Raw genomic sequence first — 21,412 nt, 5'->3', positions numbered from 1 at the left:
ATGAGCACCTATTTATCCAAACTTGAAAGTAAATGAACCAAAAACCTAACACAACTTTTAGGAAGGCTGGGTGGAGGGATAATCTGTAGTTTGCATGCTTTTGTACCTGCAGGGATAAGTAGCATATGAGAAAAGATTGAACTTGTAGTGCCGCAACTTATCATGATCAATAACTGAACTAAAAAGAATAAATATGAAATTATTCTTATAAGATTACAGACTGAATAAGCAACATATGATATTATTATGAACGAGAGTGATAGAAAAGCAACACGCAGGGAGAGAGAAGGGGAGGAAGAATATACCTTTTTGAGAGATATTTATCATGTTCATGCAACACAATTTTGATTCTAAAAAACCTGTCATGATTCATAAATAAAAAAATAAAATCCGATAATAATTTCAAAAGCACATAAAAGTTGTGTAAACAAATTTACTCTCTTGACTCTGCTTGCTTTATGTTTCTACATCGAACAACAATAAAAAAAAATTATAAATAACTTGAGAGAAAAACCCAAATGAAAATTAAATAATACCAGCAGTACTCCCTGCATGCGTTTTCAATCCTTCTACCCTATTCTTGGATTGTTGTGTGGACCATAATTGGGAGAGGTAGTAATGGGTATCATTCACTCCTGATAAATTGAGTAAGAAAAGAACCTGAATTGATGGAAAACTTTGTAGAACGTGGCGCTAGTTTTGGATTTGAATCCCACGATCGGCGGTTATCTCTTTTCTGCAAAACTCCTTCCCCTTACACGCTTAACCCACATGGCTTTAATCCATTTTATTTAGTCCTTTTAAAAAAAAAAATTTATTTTTTATGACAAAATTACCCATGAGAATTTGGTTCTATTATTTTCAGCCAGTTTTGGGTTTTTTTTGTTTAAGGGGCTTTTTAGTCTAATTATTTTTGGTGAAGCCTCGAGACACCAAGCTTGATTTCTAGCTTTCTAAGATTAGAGATTAGAGATTAGAGATACTAGTTGATTAAAAAATAAAAAATTTAAATTACAAAGATAAGAATTACAGTCCGTAGTAAAATTAAAAAGGCAATGTTGTTAAATCTTTTTGCCACCACAGGCTTTCCTCGTGGTAATATTTCACTAAATTGCAACAGGCTTTAAGGGCGCACGTTGTTATTTTAACCATTTCAACCACGGGTTTGTTTATGCCCGTTGTTATAATAATTATTTACCACGAACTTCAAATGTCTGTGGTTAAATTTGACTTTTTATAACGGACTTTATATGTCCGTGGTCAATTAACCGTGGTAGATGTAGTGTTGTGGCGTAGTGAGTTAAGAGGTATTGTACATACAAAAACGAATTAAGTACTGGTTTGCGGGAACTGGATATGCGGAGGTAGAATGGTCTTCATGAGATATGCTAAAGTGAAATATTGAAGTGTGAGCATCTAGCACAAAGTCACTTGGCAAGGTCTTAGATTTTAATGTGTGATATGGATCTCGACGAGCGAACATTCTGACTATGTATTCATTAACATAATTAATTACTGTATATTGAATTTTTAGAATATCTCCGCAAGGTCCTGAATGAACTTTAAAAATCCTATGGTGCTGGAAAAATTAATGCTACGAAACTAGTTTTATGATGGTTTTTCTTTCTAGTATAACTATAACGTCGGAAAAAAATAAAAATAAATAAAAACACAAACAAGTAACAGTTTGTGGGGGAAATACCGCGTTGAATTTGCAAGATCCTTTGGATGCGCAAATATATCTGCAACGTCCTGCTTTAAGAGGAGGCAGATTCTCTGCCCTGCTACTTCCCGTGCCCTCCTGTTTATGTGATCATGGTTAAACCACGTAAATAATTTATATTACTATTTCTTTTTTGCTTATTATCTCTATAAAAAAATAATATAAAATGCTAACGTGGCTTAACAGTGACCACACAAAACAAGAGGCACGGGAAGTGGGAGGGCAAAGTAGACCCAGCAGTTTCTGACACGACACAGTAACACGACACAGAAATAACGGGTTTCAGGTCAACACGATAACTTATCGGGTCATTATCAGGTGACTCGTTAAGAACTCGTTCTTAATAGGTATATACACACAGGTAACACATGGGTAACCCGTTAAGAAAAAAATTATTTTGAGAATTTTATAGTTTAATTAATAAAAGATTTATTATAAAATACAATAACCATATTAATATATACAATATATTCTATATTAAATATATAGTTTTATATTATTATTCTATATAAGTTTTAAAAAAAAATTAGTCATTGTTTATTTTTATTATGAGAGTTCCTTATTATCATTACTAGAATAAATTTTACTTAACATGTTGATGTCCAAAATTAAAATAAACTAATATAGTATTTGTATAGGCAAGAACTAAGAAGACATACATACAAGTATGAAAAATGTGAAAGAATATATTAACACTCGTAATTCATCATTATTCCTCTACGAGTTGATAATGGTTACACTTACATTATCGTTTAAATTTTTAAAATCCTCCAAACCTTCATGAATAATATTTTTTTATTTGAGGGAAAAATTAATAAAATAAATAATAATTATTGTAGAAGTGTAAAAAATATAAAAATATATATATATACAATCACTCATAGTGACAAATTTTACAACTTTCATGAAGGGGTCAGCTTCGAAATCCAACATTATAATTCATGAACCTTAAATTTATATTTAATCGTCAATTGTCATTTACACTTTATTCTTCTTACTGAATTTCATTTTTTAAATTTTCTTTTTTTGAAAACATCTTCATATGGCGGATGTAAGAAGATGAACGGTTCAGATCTTTGATATCACGTTTCGATATTTACGGTTAACTGAAATATGAGTCGATGTCATATAGTTTGTAGAAACTTTATAAACATCAAGCAATATTTTCACTAACCGTAAAACTCTGAATATAATATCAATGATCCAAATCGTTCATCTTCCTGCTTCCTCTAATAGATCAAGTTTTCAAAAAGCAAAATTTGATGAAAACAATGAATCATAAATGTAAACAACAATCAACGATTAAATTTTGATATATGATTTATATGATTATAACGGCGAATTTCGAAGTTAAGCTCTTCATGAAAGTTGTAAAGTTTATCATTACGAGCGTTTATATATTTTTTTTCAATATTTTTTAACACTTCTACATTAATTAAAAAACTATTAAAGACTTTAGGTAAGTGAAAATATACTTAAAAGAAAAATGTGTTTTTATGTTTTGAATGTAATAATATGGTATGTATATACTTATTTAGTATTATGTTTTTCATTTGATTATTTATTGGTTTAAAATATATTTTCCTTAACGGGTAACGAGTCGGGTCATATTACCTGTTAATATTATTGGGTCGGATTATTTTAACAAATGTTACACGACACGACCCGTTAAAATATCGAGTATGACACAAAAACACCCAAATGCCAAGTCTAAAGCAGAGAATCTGCCTCCGCTTTAAGAAGCTTATGGTGCATAAAAAAATGTCAAGAGAACGTATTTTAAAATAGTTTTTGCAGAAAATGGTTCCTGAAAATCATGATGAGCCTGACGAGCATGGTAGATTGTGTTTCATGAGGACGTGTACAATATTTTAATGAAAAATATATGTTCTTATTTTTCTATTTGACTCGACATTCGACATAATACATGTAGGGTTGTGCTATTCACACATCAATTTTTACTTTTCACACACATTTTGTTAATTTTTGTTCGTTGATATTCTTCAATTCATCTGATCCAACGGTCAAAAATTAGAAAAGTGTGTGAAAAGTAAAAAAAAGTGTGAGGATATTACACCCCTACATGTAACCTATAAATTTTTAGAAAAGACTCTTAAAAGTAGAAATTCCAATGAACTTTATGTAACGTTATGTTTTTTGCTTAATGTTTAATAATATTGGTATGATACTTCACGTTAAACTATAAGGTGATAGATAGTTCATAGAGAGTTTCACTTAAAAAAAAATCTTCCTAACACCTCGTATTTATCAATGGAGGTGTATTCAATTGAGAATTTGAGAGATTATGGATTTATAAATCCATGGAGTTTATGGGAGTTTAATTGATTTATACATATTCTATAAAAAAAATTAATTTAATTCCCTCGAAATCTCAGGGGAAGAGGTGAGATTTGTGAATACTTAAATTGCATTACGAAATCTCTCCAATTCCTTAACTTTTTAAAATCCTTTAAATAAATTCCTAATTGAATACACATAAAATGTTATAAACTTCTTTGATATCCTAATTGAATACATTCGGATTTCTAAGAATTTTAATAAACTATCTTAAAATCCTTATTGAATACACGTTGAATTTCAGAGAACCACCTAAAATCCTAATTGAATACCTCTAAATTCATTAAATGAATTAAAATTCTTTAAATTTTCAATTGAATACACCCTAAACCCATAAAAATAAAAATCAAACATTGCAAACAATACTTGCATTTTGGTTTGTTAATATTAATGCTTTTCCTTCACAGGAAACAAAAATATTTAAAGGCATGGTAGATTTGCCAAAACCATATCATTGAACGCTAAAAACTAATTTAAATGGTAAACCTTGATATTTTATAAGAGTTAATTAATTAGAACAATGGTCTTTTAACTTTAGTTGAAATTGGAGCTTTAATCTTCAAACTAAAATCCCATAAATATTTGTCCTTAAACTGATTACAGCGTGTAGCAATAATCATTTTGGTTTACTATGTTATAATTTTCCTCCATTTTTTCTTCTTTAACCCCTTTGCTTTGGATAAAATTTCTAACTGTGAATGATCATTGCTCTACATTATGACAAATTCATGAACCAATACTTATATCTTTTTAGATCAAGAACCAAAGCTCTAATTAGACCAAAATCTGTAACCAACAGTGGTGGAGATAGGATTTTGTGTGTGGGAGGGCCTCTCACATATATAGGTAATTTGAACTTAGAATATGAGAGATGGAGTAATTTGCATAAAAATTGAAAGACCCTAAATTCAATAAGGAAAACAAAAACATTGTACAAAACCCAGAAACCCGAATATGAGGTAAAAAGTAAGCAAGATTTTTTTTTTAAATATAAGTCAAAGCCAAAGAAAAGTTAATGGGAAAATGAAAGGAAGTAAAGACTGCACTGCAATCAGAGGGATGAAGAGAAAAATGAGGTCTGGCCTAGAATGAAAAAGAGTTTAGAGTGAGGACACATTTAATTTTTAAGGGTATTAGATTGAAATGCAACATCATTTGTTAAGTAGCAAGAAGAAAAAACAAAGGCAAGATGGGCCATGGATCCTTTTGGTCCTTAAGAGGACTTCCACCGAGGGTGGGATAGGTCGGCACACAACCAAAAAAATGGCCTAGCACCTAGGGAAATCTCTCTAGCCCACAGGATTGCCTGGCACCCAGCTCAAGTTGGTCTCCAGGCCAGCCCAAAATTGACAGACCTTGGGACCGGCCTACATGACGTCAGGCTGACGTCATGATCTGAAATTGGTGACGACGAACTCCATCTTCGGCGAGGAAGACGGCTGGACGACGCTACCTTCGAGGACGAGGCTGCCGACTCGAAACTTGTTTTTGAAGACGAGCTGGTCTTGGAAGCTGTTGAGAAAGATGATATACAAATCCAACGATGCAGCTAAAGGTCAGGGCGTAGGTCCAGAAGCGGCGGGTTTGAAGCTGGCGAGCCCGGGCGCCGATGTCGACCAATTTGGGGCGGGTCATACTGCGGAGGGCGGTGGAGAAGAAACAGAGAGTGAAGGGGAGGTGGGTATTTGATGGAGGGTGGAGATGGGGGGGATGGGTCGACGTGCTCTGGTCTGAGGAGCATTTTTTGGGAGAAACTCAGAAAGTAAAATTCAAATTATTAATTTTTATTATTTTATAATTAAAATTAATAATATTTTAATAAAATTGACTAGGCTATTTAGTTTTAGGGGTAGAGATGTTTTGGCCTATTACTATTCATTGGAGTCTATTACTGTTCACTTGAGTGGATAAATGCGCTAAATGCTGGCACAAAGTCTTTAGAGATGAAATTGCTCTTAGTGGCTCCACTACTGATAACCAATGCTCTAATGTTCTAATTCACACCTATTAGATACATCGATTATTTGTCCAATACTTTCTTTTTAATGCAATGATAGGATTTCATTGATAGAGCCAAAAGGTTTTACAGCGAAAAGCCACAACAAAGCAGCAGACAACTAAAAACAAACTGGCAGAAACTAACGACGATCTTTCAACTAGTAAGTCACCAAAGTTTTCCAAATGGATTAGAAACATTAGACGCAGCCTTAGCAACCTTTTCTTGAGATTCACGAGCGACGTGATCATGGGCGGAACCACTAAGGGACCTGACCTATTCTGCCTTTTTTTTCTTGCTAAGCTAACAGATGTTGTTGCTGCATATCAATCTAATACCCTTAAAATTCAAGTGAATCTTTAATCCAAACTTTTTTCCGTTCCAAATCAAACCTTATTTTTATTTGAATCCCTCTCATTGGGGCACGGTCTTGCAAAATATGAGAATCCTTTTTCTTAAGGGATATCATTTTCTTTTAGTGAGGTGATATCATATCAACTAGTACTAACTTGATGTGCCCTCGTACTTGGATTCAGGACAAGTACATTTCTACACGTCAAATTTAAATTAATTTTCTCACATTGCACTCCAAAACTTGAAATTTGATAAATTTACATCATCTGTTAAATTGTAGTCATGGCGGGTCAAAAAAGGGACACATCCAAAAGGGCATGCCATGCATCTACCAAAAAAGAAGAAAAAAACATAGCAACCCATTTCCATATTTTGTAATTATTTTGGAGTTAGATATGTCTACTTCCTACTTGGAATTTGACAATTTGTTAAGGAAATTCAGTTGGTCTCAGTAACTTAATAAAAGACTACAAAAGTGTTCTAGAGGGCTAACCACTACACCAAAACTGTCCAAAAGTGGATTGAAATAGAGATGTATCCCTATGCTAGTTTGGAGGGTTCGCACCTAATCCATCGCTACAGTAAAATTGTCAAAGAAATTAGTTATATTGTAGTTATGATAGTAGGCAATGGGAACAAAAAGGTTCCACAGTTCTAGGTCTACACTTCTAAGAGAGTAATTAGAATACGAGAGTGTAAAGGGTAAAGTTTTAGTTCTGGTTCTATACTGACACGCCCCAACCCTGATATTCCCTGATTACCAGGATAGACACGTGTTGGCCGACACCCGAGGGTGACGAAAGCCATTAATTGATACAAAAGCTAAGAATAAGAAATAAATAAGGGTTATGAATTTAAAATACCATGAACTAACAATTTAGGAACGTGTTCAGAGCATACAACTAAACCTAATCACTAAAAAGAATTAAGATAAAATTAAATGAATAAAGGAGTGAGTCTTACATCAAGAGAATCTGAAGATGTTGCTGCAGAAGTTTCTTGACGCCGGGATTATGTGCCTTGATTCTAAGTCCTGAATGAGAACGCAAAACAAAGGTGAGTGGACCAAGTTTACATATATAATAATAATAAAACAGTTATCAAGATACTAACCCCCACGGTTTATATATAATGAAAACTATTAGCATAATAAATGAAGGATTTAATAAAAATCCTAGCATGCCAAAATATCTCAAAAGCCATATTGCGGAATATCATCGCAGAAATCAAAACAGTAAACGTCTCATAAATCGTCTCGTAAGCGCGGTGTGCTGCTAGAAAGATCACTGAATAAATATAACTCCCGGCCCAATGTCTGCTCCGTGGTCTCTGAGCCCGTAGCCAGAGATTACCAACTCCCGGACCAATACCTGCTCCATGTCCCTCAGCCCGTAGCTAGGGATTATTTCTCCCGACCTAAATGCCAACACCAGTTCCTCGCCCCAGGCGGCATAGTGTCTACTAGGTATGCACAAATATTTACGACTCTCATAAATAACCACTTCATAGTATAAAGTCATCCATCGTCTATACTATAAAGAGGGGTTTCTAAAACATGTTCTAGCATCCTATCGTCATTCATCGGATAGTCTACCAGTTCATGGTTTTTATAGAAAATACGATATATTAAAATATAGCTCAAACTAGGCTAACAATTTATTTCCTCACCAAAACACGAGACGAAAATCAATAAATTCAGCAAACAAGATTGATATAAATCAATTCGCAAAATTCATAGGCATGCTAATCATTTATGCAATTGCTATAAAATCATGTAATTTTAGAAATGGTCCACTCACAGTACTTAGCCGCCAAAAGCTGCGCCACTAGCGAAGACAGAAACATCACAATAATTGCCCCTAAGCACATTAAATGGTACAATTAATAAAACTATATAATAGCAATTGAATTTGGGAAAACAGACATTAGAAACGGATTCAGAACGTCGAATTACCTTCAGAAGGGGTCTCGGACGAAAATCCGAAAAGTCAACCCTAAAGTCAACGTTGACCGGGGGTCAACGGTCAAATTAGGTCTAACGGGTTTTAAGCTTGAAATCCGGATTAGGATTTAGGTTAAATAGGATTAGGATCTATTGGGTTTGAACTAAATAAGGGAATTGAGTTGGATGGGTGAGGCCCTAATAGATTTTAGAACCCTAGGGTTTTAGGGTTAAAAGGGTATTAGGGTGGAAAATTGGTGGTTTGGGCTTAAGCCCAAACACACACACATGCACGGCATGCACATGCATGCATAGCATGCATATACACACACGTACACATGCACTTAAACACACACACACACACGCCTAAATACACACACACACACACACCACAAAGGCCTTAAGGCCTCATTAAAGAACAGAGTTTTAAGCCCTTTAAAAGGAACTGGCCCAAGGCCAATATATATAAGGCCCGAGGCCTTATGATGTTTTAAAAACGATAAATAACTAAAATTAAAACTAAAAGGGCTGGGGTTTTGGGCTAAGACAACACGGGCCTAAGGCCCGAGGGGGTTCTAATGGCCTGAAAGGCCTGGTTTTGCCGAAGAAGAAAGCCGGAAACTCGGCCGGAAAATCACCCAACTTTAAACGGCCATAACTTTATCACTACTGAACGAAATCCAGCGAGACAAAAACGAAAGTTGTAGCCCTCAAAGAGACGAAGAGAATGGTACCTGCACGATGTCTAACTCGCCGTGGTTTGGCCAGAAAATGCCTTGAAAGCTGTCGGACTCGCTGGAAACTGGGTAAGATTCAAATGAGTATAACTTCTTCAATACTCAACGAAATTGGATGAAACAAAAAGGAGAGTTGTAGTTCTCAGGGAGACAAAGAGAATAATACCTTACGCCAGCTAACTAGCCGTGGTTTGGCCGGAAATTGCCTCGAAAGGGGCGGTGCTCGCCAGAGGCTCCTGGGATTTCGTCGTCCTTTCTACACGAGAGAGAGAAAACTGCAGAGGTTGTGATAGTAATGTCCTCAGCAGACGGAGTGGCTGAGTGTTGCTCGGGGAAAAGGGAGTTGCAGCGAGGGAGAGAGATGAGGTCCGAGAGAGAGACACGGGAGAGAGAGTTGCGGAAGAGGTGAAGGAGAAGAGATAACTGAGAGAGGAGAGACCGGAAAAACATAAAATAAAACAAAATGGGCCCCACGGGCTCACCAATTAAGGCTTTTAAAATAATTTTTAAATAAAAATGGGGTTGGGGTGTTTCAATCTACCACCTTTAAAAAAAATTTCGTCCTCAAAATTTAAAATAACATACTACACTGAAAACTCGAAAATAGGAAGAAGAAGAATATACTTATATGCAACGAAGATATTAGGTAAGAGCGGTTACAAAAAAGAGAAAATGTCACGCCGTCGCGATCGGCTGCAATTATTCCATCTTTCATGTCCCCAGGCTCATACTTTATTTCCCCCATCTGTGTAATAGTAGAAATCATACTTTATAAAGATATAAAGTCGAAAACATACATTGACGTAAGGTCAAAAATGAGTACGCAAAATACTATAGCATCAAAATAGATATGTACTACTAACATATAGTTCAAAAACTCGAATCAACTTAAAAATGAAAATAGAAATATTTTTCCAAAAACATTTGTAACTTCGAAAATACAAATAACTAAAGTAAAAGAAGTTAAAATACTTATACTGAAAATCCAAAACCAAAAAATAAGAGTGGTTCTTGTCCAAGAATTCGAAACGTCAAGTACTCCGAGAATAGATGTGTCTTTGGATTAAGTCCCAAGAATAACAATTCTGAATCTGCATCAGCTGCTGGAGACGAATCTTCTTGTCCACTTGCTTAACGAACCCAACAAATAAGCTATCGATATCGCAATCTGCAGCCCGCAATATCAACCTCACATTTGTTGTCTCGATAAGCAAGCAGTAATTTCCTGAGGATGAATAATTTCACACATCGTAAATTCGATCCTCCGAATATAAGCTCGCACAACTCCTCTATCAACCAATGTTGCAAATAGCAACTTTCATACCATGTCGCAAAAGTGTCATATCCCTTACTGAACAAAACAGAGACTATCGTCGTAGAACTCTATCCAGCACCAAGCATTCCATCCTCCTCAGTTCTTCCAAATGTGACCAACTACTCCAAAATTTTACCAATAAATAACCCATTCCAAAATTTCTCTGTGCATGTGTGTGGGAGTGGGAGAAGGATCGAGAGACCTTGGGTCTCTGTGCGTGTGTGTGTGTGGGAGAAGGATCGAGAGACGTGGGAGATCTGTGTTTGTTGTGGCCTGTGGGAGAATGGAGAAGGGGGAAAAGGGAGCTCAGAGTCAGAGAAGAGAAGAGATAAGGTTCGAGAGTCTGAGAGATAGACTATATGCGTGTGAGGTGAGTGTGCGTGTGTTGTGTGCGTGTGTGGTGTCATGTGTGTGTGTGTGTGTGTGTGGTTGGGTCATCTCATCTGAGATGCCTGACTGATTTCACAATATGTCAATAACTTTTTGTAGTTTCAGACCATGGACATCAAATAATACTGCTTTTATAATGAAACCATGTGCCACTGTGAGTCCGTGATATTCTTTCACATGCAGAACAGTGTGCCATTGTCTATTATATTCTTTCACCTTATCAGATGTGGAGTATCACTATCAGAGGCATTTAGAGCATTTTCGTTTCTTCTTCTTCCCTTACTATTTTCAAAGACATTCCAGATCCATTCCAAAGCTTGAACACAAAGGGTTCCATATTTAAGGTAAGTTTACAAACTTATATTTATATTATTGTAATTTATACAACAACAAATAAATTTGTGTGAACTCGTATGTTAATTTTTTTAAGTAATTAATACTTGCATGTTACTTTTTGTAAGTAATTAAGTAATGTTAACAATTACATGTTAATTTTTTTAAGTAATTAAGTAATGTTGTATAATTATTCCCTAGGATAATTTTAATATGTTTAATTTTATTTATTATTTTATTAATATTAGGTTTTATTATCAAATTGGATTATTATTCATTGATATTAGGTTTTTTTTATTATCAAATTGGATTATTATTCATTAATATTAGGTTTTATTATCGAATTGGATTATTCTTCATTAAATTGGATTATTCATTAAATTGGATTATTATCAAATTGGATTATTATTCATCACCATGTTTTATATTAGGATTATTTTTTTATCAAATTGGATTATTATTCATTAATATTAGGTTTTATTATCAAATTGGATTATTATTCATTAATATTAGGTTTTATTATCAAATTGGATTATTATTCATTAATATTAGGTTTTATTATCAAATTGGATTATTCTTCATTAAATTGGATTATTCATTAAATTGGATTATTATCAAATTGGATTATTATTCATCACCATGTTTTATATTAGGATTATTTTTTTTATCAAATTGGATTATTATTCATTAATATTAGGTTTTTTTTTATTATCAAATTGGATTATTATTCATTAATATTGGGTTTTATTATCAAATTGGATTATTCTTCATTAATATTGGGTTTTATTATCAAATTGGATTATTCTTCATTAAATTGGATTATTCATTAAATTGGATTATTATCAAATTGGATTATTATTCATCACCATGTTTTATATTAGGATTATTTTTTTTATCAAATTGGATTATTATTCATTAATATTAGGTTTTTTTTTATTATCAAATTGGATTATTATTCATTAATATTGGGTTTTATTATCAAATTGGATTATTCTTCATTAATATTGGGTTTTATTATCAAATTGGATTATTCTTCATTAAATTGGATTATTATCAAATTGGATTATTCATTAAATTGGATTATTATCAAATTGGATTATTATTCATCACCATGTTTTATATTAGGATTATTTTTTTATCAAATTGGATTATTATTCATTAATATTAGGTTTTATTATTCCAAATTATTTGTATAATTACTTAAATTTTTATAATCATTTTCTTTACTTCGTATTTAATTCTTCTGTAGAATAACTTTATTATTTAGGTTCTCTTATTTTATCAAAAAATAATTGTCTAATTTTCATGAAAAATAAATATAAGTACGTTTAACATGTCCAGTGGAGTTACTAAACGTGATCCAGCTTGGGAACATAGAGACCCAATAGACGGAAACAAACATGGCATAATTTGTAAATATTGTGGTCGGGTAATGAAGAGTGGCGGAGTGACACGACTTAAGTACCATCTTAGTGGATTAGATCCAGCAAAAAATGTCCAACGATGCGATAATGTCCTCCCAGAAGTGAAGGCATTCATCAGCATATTATTAAAAAATAAAAAACAGCAGAAGGAAAAGATAACACATGGAATGGAAAATATTCGAGCTGGGCTACGAGGAGAAGTCTATGGCCAAGCGGTTGACAGTGATGATGATGACGATGAGGACGAATGTGATGATGACATGGGACCTGAAGAACAAAGCAGTTTGAAACAAGCATTACGTGCCTCCAAACAGTCAGCATGGGAAAGAGAACACCTTCATAAAATTCCTAATAGAGCACAAGGTTCCGGAACAAGTGGTGGTGCACAAATGAGACGGGGAGGCAGTCTTAAAGAATCACAACCAACACCACCAATAGCCCTAAGTTTATATAAGTCATCCAAAGCACGTCAAAAGAGTGTTTGGAGTTATTTCACTGAAGGTAATGTGAAGGAGGGAATGGGGCGTCTAATTAGCAAGTTCTTTATCTATGAAAATGTCCCTGTTGAGAAAGCATCATTACATCACATCATTTCAAAAATATGGTAGTGGGATGTCAATAGGCCGGTGTTGGAGTACAACCTCCCACTCCCTATGAGATAAGAAACAAATATTTGGATATGGAGTATAAAGACATTGGAGAGTATGCTAACAAGTTGAGGTCAAAGTGGGAAACTAATGGTTGCACAATCATGTGTGACGGATGGACCGGCCCGACCAGATTGTCTATCATAAACTTCATGGTATACTCAAAAGGAAAGACAATTTTTTTGAAGTCTGTTGATGCTTCAGACCATATAAAGAACTACAAGTATATTTACAAATTATTGAGAGATGTAATCATGGAGGTGGGAGAGCATAATGTTGTCCAAGTCGTGACCGACAACGGTTCTGCATTTGTCAAAGCTGGAAAAAAGTTAATGAAGCATCATAATGTGTTTTGGACATCATGTGCAGCACATTGTATTGATCTCATGTTTGAGGCAATGGGGAAAAGAGAGAATGTTGCTACTATGGTCAAAAGAGCTAGAACGATCACAAATTATATTTACAATCACGGTTGGTTGTTGGCAAAGATGAGTGAATTTTGCAAAGGAGAAATTATTCGTCCAGCTACCACTCGATTCGCCACCAACTATATTGCATTAGACAGCCTACTTAAGAAGAAAGCAGGGTTGAAGCAACTATTCACTAGTGACGATTGGGCCAACCACAATTTCAGCTGCTCAAATGCAGGTCGTATGGTGGAAAGTATAATGCTTGATCATGCTTTTTGGACTCAATCAGAACACGTGTGCCAAGTGTTTGAACCTCTTTACAAGGTTTTACGGATTGTTGACACATAAGTGTATCCTACTGTTGGGGCAGTATATGAGTTGATGCGTGTAGTGAATGATGAATTGGAAAGAAAACATGGTGCAAGGTGGGTCATAAAGATAATTGAAGACCGGTGGTATAAAACATTATACCACGATTTGCATGCAGCAGGTATAAATTATGTCATTATTTGCAATTCATTTCTTTAGTTGCATAAGTATTATTTCTCTTATTAGAGTATGTGTTTCTTTGAACAGCATATTATTTGAATCCTCGATACCAATATAGACCTGGTGTTAGAGATGATAGTACCCTTATACGTGTTGTACATAATGTATACTCTAAATTAGACCATGCATCACCAGCAGTTGGCTAATTTGGAAATGAGGTACACAATTACTTAAATTATAATAATTACTTTGTTGGATTAAACTAACACGATTTATTGAATTCAGCTAACATGGTTTAAAGATGCAAGAAGAACTTTTGGAGAACCAACATCAATTGCTGCTCGAACAACAATGTCTCCTAGTGAGTGTAAACATATTTCACTATAAGTTTATAATAGAATTTGTTGGAGTTATTAGGCTTATCAACATTGTTTTTCATTGTAGCTGAATGGTGGATCATGTAAGGGACCGATGCACCAACTGTGAGAAAGTTATCAATCAAAGTATTATCACAAACAGCTTCCTCATCTGCTTGTGAAAGAAATTGGAGCACATTTGCACTCATACACACAAAGCAAAAAAATAGGTTGGCTCATTGTAGGTTGGAAAAATTAGTGTATTGCTACTACAACATGAAGCTTCAAATTCGAGATAAGGAAGCAGAAATAGATCATGTCGACCGTGGTGACCCACTAGATGTGTTTGATATTGTTGGTGAAGATGATGATACAGACGGTAACCAACTTTATCAATGGATTAGACCTCTTCATTTAGATGATGATAAAGGCAACCCAACTCCCAGAGTTGCTGAAGAAGCACGTAATTAAGGGATAAATGTAGAAATAGTATTAGAGGAGGAGGTGGGATCTAGCAGCGCTGACTCTTTGGAAGAACTTTTACGCCCAAGACCAAGAAACACTGGAATTCCACCTTCTTCCAATCCTACACAACCACAACATCGTGCTGATACTAATGATAGCTCTAGTACAAGATCAAGAGACTCACCTACCACCGGAGGTGGGAATGATGAAGGATACATTGGAGCTGGAGGTAGTGGAGCTAGAGGTAGTGGAGCTGGAGGTAGTGGTGGTGGATATGAAAACTATTATGGACCACCTCCCAGATTTATGAGCCCTTTCACTGGTGAGGCAAACTTCACGCATGCAACACAGGATGATGACCATGGCAGTAGGCGGGCAGGACCAGGAATTGGTGCCATAGGGAAGGACTATACTCGTAGAGAAAAAGGCAAGGGGATTTTGTCAAGTCAAGAAGATGACTCGTTATCTAGAACTTTGGACTCTGTTAGATTGAGAAGTAGTAACTATGGTTATACTCATAACCAACCATTTCCCTACCTTTCATATCCCATTCCTGTTGGGATGGAATCGAGCGACTCATGGAAACAATTCCATACTCAATCTTCAAATGATTTTTCTTATGGACAACCTCAACCAATCTCGGATCCATATGGGTGGCATGTTAACAATTACATGCAAAACTATTTTGGGGATTTATCATTGATAACTACTCTTCACAATACACTCACTCTACACATAGAGATGATGAAGATAGTGAAAAATTTAAACCTCATAGGAACTCTATGTGGTACTAAAGTGTAAAATATTGTACTAATTCATTATATATAAATGATTATGGTGTGTTTAGACTTCTTTCATTAATTACTACATATTTTCTACACTCACAATGTTTGTTAGCTCGCTATATAATCAACTTAATAATGTTAAATCCATCATGCAATGCATTTCCTTCCAATTTTTTGTGATAAACTAATAGATAATTGACTAAATAAACATCCTGCAAAGTTTCAATAAAAATTTCCAAGTTTTTCTTACAATTTCCGTGGTTTCCATGTAATTTTTATCAATATCGATATTATCCCGATATTTCCGTGTTTTTGGACTACCGATATTTCCGATATTACTGATATTTAATACCTTGCTCACAATAATAAGGTTCAGAAGTGAAGCAATGGAAATATGCGTTGAGACAAACACATATCGTTGGAAAATAACCGATGTGATGCCTATGAATTCTAGTAAGATGGTGATACATTATGTTGACCTTCTGTACTAAAACTTTCAACCAACTCTTACTAAAAGATCGCTCAAACTTCACACCCACGATGAACTTTTATGGTAAGTCTGGTAAGCTTGTGAAAAGGTTATGCTCCAATCGTTCCTGTCCAAATCGACACGAACTGGATGCACACTTGCACCGAAACGATCGATCGTGAATTTCTCACTGATTAGGCGAGAAACCATATCGAGAAGGCTGAAAGAACACTCAAGAATTTGAGGGTCAAAACAAGTCCATTACAATCCAGAGTACAAGATATCAGGATTTGAACTAGAAACCATACCGAGAACAAACGTTTATATATATATATATATATATACACCCTCATGTAATGTTCCGGCATGATCCAGTTTCACATTAGGAGATGGATAAGCGAAGGAAAGTGAAGATGCAGAAATAGAAGTCACTGTTTATAATTATTTTGCAAATTATCACAATATGGTCAACTGGTTTCTTAGCCAAAAAGGAATTAGGTCTAAGCTCAAGAATAGTTAAAAACTGTTGATAATTTGACAAGGCCAAAGACATTTCGTAACAATACTTTGTGAGAGCTGCTTCAAAGTTCAGAAATTAAACATAGAACCTCTGAATCAGCAGAATGACGAAGAAGAAAGATACGAAGCAGCCTGCGTATGAATGCAGTGACACGATTGGCTATCTTAAAGTGATGCTCTTGAGCAAACCAAGGCTCAATGAGTCTAGAGAAGTTTAGAGCAAAGCTCGATCTTCATACAATAATGAATATGGTAGAGCCTCAAGCCGTTATACTGAAAATTACAAGGCTGAACAGGTAGGCTGCAAGCAAAAGACTAAGTTCACCTTCGCCGAAAAGTACGTGGACGAGGAACTAGGATTTACCACCAAGTACCAAACCCAGGTGAAGTTCAAGGAATTTGTTTATCTAAACAAGACTGGATATTCATCATCCAAATCCAACTACAACAACAACAAGAATTGCAACTCATTCGGAAAATTGGATGAGAATAGCGTCTGCTACCCAGGAGTTTCCCAAAATTTCGATGTAGAGCCGACTCCGCCCGCAATTCTAAGGAACGCATGTTGCAGAGTGGCATCACCATTTCGAATCTACAGCTGGTCTTTACCAGAATTTCTCAAATTGAGATTTCTAAAACACGTCGCTGAATATCGATCTGATGTTGAAAGTCATCCAACAATCCACTTCATCACTGTTGAGGCACAATCCCAACACGAATTCTTATATTTCAACCAGAAAGTGACAATTCAAACAGAGAGAGGTTTGCACAACTGTGCTGAATGGCACCAAACCTAGAAGTCCAGACATACAAATGATATCAAAACCGACACTTTAAGAGAATAGAAGAGAATCCTAAGTATGCTTTGAACAAACCATGCTCTGATACCAATCTGACAAGCCCCGACCCTGATATTCCCTGAATACCAGGATAGACATGTGATGGCCGACACCCGAGGGTGACGAAAGCCATTAATTGATACAAAAGCTAAGAATAAGAAATAAATAAGGGTTATGAATTTAAAATACCATGAACTAACAATTTAGGAACGTGTTCAGAGCATACAACTAAACCTAATCACTAAAAAGAATTACGATAAAATTAAATGAATAAAGGAGTGAGTCCTACATTAAGAGAATCCGAAGATGCTATTGCAGAAGTGTCTTGATGCCGGGATTACCTGCCTTGATTCTAAGTCCTGAATGGGAGCGCAAAACAAAGGTGAGTGGACCAAGTTTACATATATAATAATAATAAAACAGTTATCAAGATACTAACCCCTACAATTTATATATAATGAAAACTATTAGCATAATAAATGAAGGATTTAATAAAAATCCTAGCATGCCAAAATATCTCAAAGTCATATCGCGGAATATCATCGCAGAAATCAAAACAGTAAACGTCTCATAAATCGTCTCGTAAGCATGATGTGCTACTAGAAATATTACTGAATAAATATAACTTCCGGCCCAATGCCTGCTCCGTGGTCTCTGTGCCCGTAGCCAGAGATTACCAACTCTTGGCCCAATACCTGCTCCATGTCCCTCAACCCGTAGCTATAGATTATTTCTCCCGGCCTAAATGTCAACACCAGTTCATCGCCCCATGCGGCATAGTGTCTACTAGGTACGCACAAATATTTACGCCTCTATAAATAATCACTTCATAGTATAAAGTCATTCATCGTCTATACTATAAAGAGGGGTTTCTAAAACATGTTCTCGCATCCTATCATCATCTATCGGATAGTCTACCAATTCCTGGTTTTTATAGAAAATACAATATATTAAAATATAGCTCAAACTAGGCTAACAATTTATTTCCTTACCAAAACACGAGACGAAAATCAATAAATTCAGTAAACAGGATTGATATAAATCAATTCACAAAATTCGTAGGCATGCTAATCATTTATGCAATTGCTAAAAAATCATGTAATTTTAGAAAAGGTCCACTCACAGTACTTAGCCGCCAAAAGCTGCGCCACTAGCGAAGACGGAAACGTCACAATAATTGCCCCTAAGCACATTAAATGGTACAATTAATAAAACTATATAATAGCAATTGAATTTGGGAAAACAGACATTGGAAACAAATTCAGAACGTCGAATTACCTTAAGAAGGGTCCTGGACGAAAACCCAAAATGTCAACCCTAAAGTCAACGTTGACCGGGGGTCAACGGTCAAATTAGGTCTAACGGGTTTTAGGCGCGAAATCCGGATTAGGGTTTAGGTTAAATAGGATTATGATCTATTGGGTTTGAACTAAATAAGGGAATTGAGTTGGATGGGTGAGGCCCTAATAGATTTTAGAACCCTAGGGTTTTAGGGTTAAAAGGGTATTAGGGTGGAAAATTGGTGGTTTGGGCTTAAGCCCATACACACACACACATGCACGGCATGCACATGCATGCATAGCATGCATATACACATACACGTACACATGCACTTAAACACACACACACACACACACCACAAAGGCCTTAAGGCCTCATTAAAGAACAGGGCTTTAAGCACTTTAAAAGGAACCGACCCAAGGCCAATATATATAAGGCCCGAGGCCTTATGGGGTTTTAAAAACGATAAATAACTAAAATTAAAACTAAAAGGGCTGGGGTTTTGGGCTAAGACAACACGGGCCTAAGGCCCGAGGAGGTTCTAATGGCCTGAAAGGCCTGGTTTTGCTGAAGAAGAAAGCCGGAAACTCGACCGGAAAACGACCCAACTTTAAACGGCCATAACTTTGTCACTACTCAACGAAATCAAGCGAGAAAAAAATGAAAGTTGTAGCCCTTAAAGAGACAAATAGAATAGTACCTTGCACGACATCTAACTCGTCGTGGTTTGGCCAGAAAATGCCTCGAAAGATGTCGGACTCGCCAGAAACTGGGTAAGATTCAAATGAGTATAACTTCTTCAATACTCAACAAAATTGGATGAAACAAAAAGGAGAGTTGTATTTATCAGGGAGATGAAGAGATTGATACCTTACATGCCGGCCAACACGTCGTGGTTTGGCCGAAAATGGCCTCAAAAGGGGCGGTGCTCACCGGAGGCTCCTGGGATTTTGTCGTCCTTTCTGCACGGGAGAGAGAAAACTGCAGAGGTTGTGATGGTGATGTCCTCAACAGATGGAGTGGCTGAGTGTTGCTCGGGGAAAAGGGAGTTGCAGCGAGGGAGAGAAATGAGGTCCGAGAGAGAGACACGGGAGAGAGAGTTGCGGAATAGGTGAGGAGAAGAGAGAACTGAGAGAGTAGAGACCGGACAAACATAAAATAAAACAAGGTGGGCCTCACGGGCTCATCAATTAAGGCTTTTAAAACAATTTTTAAATAAAAATACGGTTGGGGTGTTTCATATACTTTCTTGGGGCAAAGGTTTTATATACACGAATTCACACATCCATTTTGAATAAAACTATATATATATATATTTTTAAGAAACGTTGGCGATATAAGAGAATTTTATTGGTAATGAAGGAAAGTTACATCTAGTTAAAAGGGACATAAACTTTATGTCATGCTCCAATCCCGACATACTTCCAGGATCAACACGTGACATAACCAAATTCCTGTTTCTCTAACATACCTCGCTTCCGGGATATGTACAAGCCTAATTCAATACTCGAATTGCGTTGTAATTTTTGTATATTTTATAGCTGCATCTAATCTCCTTGTTAAACTGCCTACGTACCCTCAATAGGAATCAAGCTATTCGTAGTTCACCATTCACAAAATCAGACATTTATCCCACTGAGTTCAAGCATAAAAACATAACATTCCTCAATCATTTAATATAACTTAATAGCATGAAAATCTTGGGCCCAGGCTACATAACAAACCCTCATGAATTGATTTCTCTTCCATCCTACATATAAATCATTATGTCTCATCATGATATCACAATTCACAACATACATCATATTTAAGAACCGACAAAACACAAAACCATTCTCTAGCCACATTAATTAATTAATTAATTTGATCAAAGTAATAACAATCATTCCCATATCTTCTAAATTCATATCTTATAAAATCATAATCGAATCGTAGAAAATCCCGAAGGAGTCACCCCCTTATGAAATCATAATCGAATCCTAGAAAATCCCGATGGAGTCACCCAGACGTCCAACATCTTTTCTAACTCAATTCACAAGATTCTCGAAACCATTGACACAAATATATATAAAACTAAGGCTAGAGTGACACAGTTAGGCCAAGCCTACTTCTCCAAATAATGGGATTTCAGACCACCCTATGAAATCCAACAACCTCGGGTTTCGGACCACTTAACGGAACCAAACTAAATATGATCGCCAATCAAATGTACCAAGTACAACTAATCATTTATACAATTAGAAAACAATTATGTTGCTTCTTCTCTCTTCTTCCACCGCCATTTCTAATCTTGCAAGCAGGTCAAGGTTTGAGCCTCGAAGGATTATGGTGCTATCACAAGGTATATAAAAGGTATAAAACCTCATTGTACCTTATCTTATCTTCAGTCGATAGGAATTTTGTTGGTTTTTCAATTTTATCGGGGTCCCTTTTTTTACCTCCAACGTCTGGCGTTTGTTGATGAGTTTTTTTTTTTACTTTCTTAGTATGGCTTTTAAATTTTTTTGGTAGTTTTTGTAGATATAGCCTACAAATGTTGATCCGAAGGTTGGGCATAATCATTACTTCCTATTACAATTT

Source organism: Malus domestica, chromosome 03, assembly GCF_042453785.1.
Source record: "Malus domestica chromosome 03, GDT2T_hap1".
Taxonomy (NCBI): Eukaryota; Viridiplantae; Streptophyta; class Magnoliopsida; order Rosales; family Rosaceae; genus Malus; species Malus domestica.
This window is presented reverse-complemented; position numbering follows the sequence as displayed.